Raw genomic sequence first — 6577 nt, 5'->3', positions numbered from 1 at the left:
AATAGCTGGGATTATAGGCGCCTGCCACAATGCCCAGGCAAAAGGGTCATTTTTACTCTGCTTTCAGAGCTGCTTCTTCAGTTGCTGTTTCTCAGAATAATCCATATGCACAAAAGGCCTATCTTGGGTGGCATATTCCAGTCTCCTACAGTGATCTGGCCTCCCAGATAGTCACCAGCAGACTCCTGCAGAAAGGAAAAGTTGGGACAGGCAGGTAGGAGGGCCAGGCACTAATGACAAGGGGAAGTGCAGAGAGAGGCGTGAGCCCAGGAGGGACTGGGGTCTGTAGCTGAGTTGCAACACAGCCCAGGGATTGGTTAAAGTTCCCATCTCCGCTGCCTAGTGACCCTTTCCACCATGCCCCCTCCAAACCAGCTTCTTTTTTTTCTTCTGTTCTCTTTTCCTCATTCTTTTTTTTTTGAGACAGAGTCTTGCTCTGTCCCCCAGGCTGAAGTGCAGTGGTGTGATCCCAGCTCACTGCAAGCTCCACTTCCCAGATTCATGCCATTCTTCTGCCTCAGCCTCCCGAGCAGCTGGGACTACAGGCACCTGCCACCACAACCAGCTAATTTTTTGTATTTTTAGTAGAGACGTGGTTTCACCGTGTTAGCCAGGATGGTCTTGATCTCCTGACCTTGCGATCTGCCTGCCTTGGCCTCCCAAAGTGTTGGGATTACAGGCATGAGCCACTGTGCCTAGCCTCTCTTCCTCTTTCTTGGCACAGGCTCTGCAGTCTCAGTGATGAGCAGTCCTTTCGCACCATAGCCCAGCCAGCCTCGTGTTGTTCTGGGGTCACTAAGCCTGGATTAACCCAGTTGGGTCAGTCATTTGGTCACCTCTGGCCTCTGATTCCTCAGACAGGAGAAATCCAGCCCAACCCAGCAGTCTGCCCACACCTTAGAAATTCTCTAGAAAGGATATTAAGAAATTATTACGTCAAAAACCTCAATAACTCTTGTACCAACCTAATAAATCAAAATTGGCCTTTATCCTGACCTGGCAGGGGAGATGCCATGCTCACGAAGGTGGTTCTCCCAGAGTGAGGCTTATCCATTGCACTCCAGATGTGCTGACCCCTGCCACTTCCCCAAATGTAGATCTTTTTATTTATTTATTTTTTTGAGACAGAGTCTTGCTCTGTCACCCAGGCTCAAGTGCAATGGCACGATCTTGGCTCACTACAGCCTCTGTCTCCCAAGTTCAAGTGATTCTGCTGCCTCAGCCTCTTGAGTAGTTGTGATTGCAGGCACCCGCCACCATGCCTGGCTAATTTTTGTATTTTTAGTAGAGACAAGGTTTTGCCATGTTGCCCAGGCTGGTCTCAAACTCCTGGGCTCAATTGATCCACTTGCCTTGGCCTCCCAAAGTGCTGGGATTACAGGTGTGAGCCACAGTACCCAGGCCAAATGTGGAGTCTTGGCCCTATATTTGGTGGTAGTGGAGAACGACCTTCACGCTAAAAAGTAAACAAATGGAATTGAACCAAGCAGGGTGGCTCCCACCTGAAATTCCAGCACGTTGGGAGGCCAAGGCAGGAGGACTGCTTGAGCCCAGGAGTTCCAGATCAGCCTGGGCAACATAGTGAGACCCTGTCTTTTAAAAAGTAGAGCAAATTAGCTGGGAGTGGTGGCGCACACCTGTGGTCCCAGCTACTGGGGAGGCTGAGGTGGGAGCATCACTTGAACCCAGGACTTCAAGGATGCATGAGCTATGATCATGCCACTGCACTCCAAGATGGATGACAGAGTAGGACCTAGACTCCAAAAAAATAGGCAAAGGCAGTTAAGAGTTTAGCAAAAGTAGAAGGTCAGAGGCAGAGGTGACTAAAAAACATCCAACTGCCTCAACCACCAGTGCACACTGCCACCTCTGACACCAAGGTCCTGGGGAGAGGGGAGAGGTGAAAGGATAGGGGCCTTGCACTGCAAGGGGAGTGGGGAAGACGTGGAGCTTGGAGCCCATTTCATTTTTTAAAAATTATTTTTTGAGACAGAGTTTCACTCTTGTTGCCCAGCCTGGAGTTCAATGGCCTGATCTTGGCTCACCACAACCTCTGCCTCCTGAGTTCAAGTGAGTCTCCTTCCTCAGCCTCCTGAGTAGCTGGGATAACAGGCATGTGCCACTATGCCCGGCAAATTTTCTATTTTTAGTAGAGCCGGGCTTTCTTCATGTTGGTCAGGCTGGTCTCAAACTCCAGACCTCATGTGATCTGCCTGCCTTGGCCTCCCAGAGTGCTGTGATTACAGGCATGAGCTACCATGCCTGGCCCTTTTTTTTCTTTTTTGAGATGGACTCTTGCTCTGTCGCCCAGGCTGGAATGCAGTGGCACAATCAGTACACTGCAACCTCCGCCTCCCGGGTTCAAGTAATTCTCCTGCCTCAGCCTCCCAAGTAGCTGGGATTACAGGCGCCCATCACCACGCCTGGCTAATTTTTTTGTATTTTTTAAAGTAGAGACGGGGTTTCACCATGTTGCCTAGGCTGGTCTCAAACTCCTGACCTCAGGTGATCTGCCAGTCTCGGCCTCCCAAAGTGCTGGGATTATAGGCGTGAGCCACCGCGCCCAGCCAGAGCCCATTTCACTTGAATCACAGAACAAGAATATCAGCCAACTTCTGGGTTACCACATTAAAAAAGTAACACATTAATAACTAATATTCAAAGGGGGCTTCACAAGCATCAGGCTCTGCACTTTTATGTATATTATCTCCATGAGGAGTAGGTTTTATTCACCTCTGCTTCATGGAAGAGAAAACTGAGGCTCCGTGAGGGTCAATAAACCGCCTGAGTTCACAAAGCCAAGAAAAGACAGAGCCAGGATTGGAACTCACATCTCTCAAGCTCCAAAGACAATGCATAGCCCAAGGCTAAAGAGTGCTGTTTCACTCTTAGTATTGGCCAGTCTTTGTATTGGCCATTTCTCTCATCCATTTGGTAAAATTTTTATTGAGTACCTATGATGTACCAGGTGCTGGGAATGGAGCAGTGAACAGTATCTTTGATCCCATGGGTCAAAAGTAGGCGCTCAGAACCAAGGTAAGCTGAAAAGCATACCTGTTGGTTTCTTAGACATCTACATCCAACCCATATCCTTTGTCTCAGCCACCACGGCCTGAGGTGGCAGCTGCCCTTTCATGACTTTTTCCTCTTCATTTTGAATTTACTGGAATAAACACATGTGTGTATAAAAGCAAATGGAGCTCAAAAAGTGATTTCCTCCTCCAAGCTCTCTTTTCTCCAGAGAGGGTGACTCAGAGCCCCAAATCCTTGCCTTTTCTTGTTTCTACCTAAGTTTGAGGTACAACAGCCTGGCTGGCCCTGCTCCTCTCAGTTTCTTGATTGGCCCAAGTCCAGTCACAGAGACAGCAGCTGGCCAATTTCCTTCCCTTCCTCTTCTGCAGCCAGCTCTTCATGGAGCCCAAAGGGTCTGCGGCAAGGTTCATTCTCACCCTCGTCTCCACCAGCCCACCCTCATCTCCCACCAAGGTCCCCAGAACAAAGGCAGACTTCTTCACATCCTCTGACTAAACTAGTTTCTCCAACTTTTCTGGCAGAGGAGTTTTTGTTTGTTGAAGAAGCAAGTCCTGACCTGCAGAGTCCTTTGTCTGCAGGGCTGGGATAAAACAAAATCAGATGGGTCAAGAAAGAGTTGCTGAAATCGCTGAACCAGAGCTGACTGTGGGGGCTGGGGTGCTGGGGAAATCCTCCCCATCCTTTGTGGTCTGCCTTACGGCCTCTTATCTTTCAAGCTGTCTTCTCCTTCTGTGATTCAGCTCCAGGTTGTGCAGAAAACAATTATTTCTTCACTCGGAGGAGCTCAGTGTTGCTGCGCTTCATTGCCATCAGGTGAGAGAGCAGAGTTTGATCAGTGGATGACATAAAAGACTGAGTAAGAAGACAGTTATCTTTGACTTACTCTGGGAACAAGATTTCATTTTAAATTTAACAGTGCTCAGAAACCTTATCCTTATCACTAGTACTGTCAGAAGCATTTGAACCAGAGCAACTCCATCTTGAATAGGAGCTGGGTAAAATGAGGCTGAGACCCACTGGGCTGCATTCCCAGATGGTTAAGGCATTCTAAGTCACAGAATGAGATAGGAGGTCAGCACAAGATATAGGTCATAAAGACCCTGCAGATAAAACAGGTTTCAGTAAAGAAGCCGGCTCTAACCCACCAAAACCAAGATGGCCATGAGAGTGACCTCTGGTTGTCCTCACTGTTATACTCCCACCAGCGCCATGACAGTTTACAAATGCCATGGTAATGTCAGGAAGTTACCCTATATGGTCTAAAAAAGGGAGGCATGAATAATTCACCCCTTGTTTAGCGTATCATCAAGAAATAAACATAAAAATGGGCAACCAGCAGCCCTCGGGGGCTGCTCTGTCTGCGGAGTAGCTGTTCTGTTATTCCTTTACTTTCTTAATAAACTTGCTTTCACTTAACTGATTCACCCTGAATTCTTTCTTGCACGAGATCCAAGAACCCTCTCTTGGGGTCTGGATCAGGACCCCTTTCCTATAACGGTACTGTACTGTGGTACTAATTACTGCAGAACAAATTCGTGTGTGATTTTATATTGCCTGGCCTTTGTCTGTCCTTACTTGATGGCTCTCTGTGGGTCTTAAAAACCCAATAAGATTCTAAGTGCTTCTGATGAGATCTCATTCCATTGCTTGGATCCCCTGGGTCAGTAATGCCCTGGGCTAAGCTAGGCACTCTGGCTGGTCAGTATTTCTTGATTTCCCTATAGCACAGCTAAATAGCACAGTCAGCCTCAAAGCAGGAAGAAAAAGGGACCTTTTTCTGCTGAATCTGAAAATATCTTTTGTAAACAGTCTGCTCATGTCTCCAGAGCAGGACAGAAACCAGATGCAGGCAGAGATATCTAAACATGTCTTATCTGGATAGAAAATTGAGCTTAAGATAATAAATATCTTGGAATATGATAAAACCCAGAGGCCCCTTCCTGGACCATGATTAACTGAAGAAAAAAAAGCCTAGTAATATGTGACCTTATCAGAGAGATTTATGTTCAGTTGAAAGCCAAGTTATTTTGAGCTGAGCAAAATGAGGATTCAAATTACAGGAGTGCAGAGTAAACTTTTGGCATATTAGCGGATGTCTCGGTAGGTTTCTCAGGGACAGTGTTTTTCAGAGATGACAGGATTAAGGAGAGAACCTTTTTATGACATTGTACTGGAAATAGACTCTCCACAGTGCCCAGCACATACAGATGCTGAATAATATTTTTTTCTTTTTTTTTTGAGACGGAGTTTCCCTCATCGCCCAGGCTAGAGTGCAATGGCACGATCTCAGCTCACAGTAACCTCTGCTTTCTGAGTTCAAGCGATTCTCCTACCTCAGCCTCCCAAGTAGCTTGGATTATAGGCACGCATCAACACACCCAGCTAATTTTTTTTTTGGTATTTTTAGTAGAGATGGGGTTTCACCATGTCAGCCAGGAAGGTCTTGATCTCTTGACCTCATGATCCACCCGCCTCGGCCTCCCAAAGTGCTGGCATTGCAGGAGTAAGCCACTGTGCCCGGCCTAATTTTTGTATTTTTAGTAGAGACGGGGTTTCACTATGTTGGCCAGGCTAGTCTTGAACTCATGACCTCAGGTGATCTGCCTGCCTCGGCCTCCCAAAATGCTGGGATTACAGGGGTGAGTCACCGCACCCGGCCTAATTTTTTTTTTTCCCCCGAGATGGAGTCTCGCTCTGTTGCCCATGCTATAGTGCACTGGCACGATCTCCACTTACAGCAACGTCCAACTCCTGGGTTCAAGCAATTCTTCTGCCTCAGTCTCCCAAGTAGCTGGGATTACGGGCACTTGCCACCACGCCCAGCTAATTTTTGTATTTTTCATAGAGATGGGGTTTCACCATGTTGGCCAGGCTGATCTCAAATTCCTGACTTCAAGTGATCTGCCTACCTCAGCCTCCCAAAGTGCTGGGATTACAGGCATGAGCCACCTCACCTGGCCAATAAATATTTTATTTAAAAAATTTACTTATTAAGCAAACACTTATATTGCTTTTAGACAATGCAGGCACTATTCTACTTGTGTTACAACTATTTACTCATGTTCCTGTTGCTTCCAGCCTTGAGGCTGAGCTTGCCATTTAGCTGGGAGTAATCAAGAAATGCCAGGTCAGGAGCAGTGGCTCACACCTGTAATCCCTGCACTTTGGGAGGCCAAGGTGGGAGGATTGCTTTGAGGCCAGGAGTTTGAGCCAACCCTGAGCAACATAGTGAGACCTCGTCTCAAGAAAATAAAATTTAAAAATTAGCTGGTCATGGTGGCATGTGCCTGTAATCCCAGATAGTGGGGAGGCTGAGGTGGGAGGACCCCTTGAACCCAGGAGGTCAAGGCTGCAGTGAGCATCCTGCCACTACACTGCAAAGTGGGCAATAGAGAGAGGCCCTGTCAAGAAAGAAAAAATAAAGAAAAGGAAAGGAAAGGAAGAAAGAAAGGAAAGTAAAGAAAGAAATCGAGCAGCTGGGAAGGGAAGGGGAGGGGAGGGGAAGGAAGAAATCGAGCAGCTGGGAAGGGAAGGGGAGGGGAGG

This window comes from Colobus angolensis, unplaced genomic scaffold, assembly GCF_000951035.1.
Source record: "Colobus angolensis palliatus isolate OR3802 unplaced genomic scaffold, Cang.pa_1.0 Scaffold52, whole genome shotgun sequence".
Classification (NCBI taxonomy): Eukaryota; Metazoa; Chordata; class Mammalia; order Primates; family Cercopithecidae; genus Colobus; species Colobus angolensis.
This window is presented reverse-complemented; position numbering follows the sequence as displayed.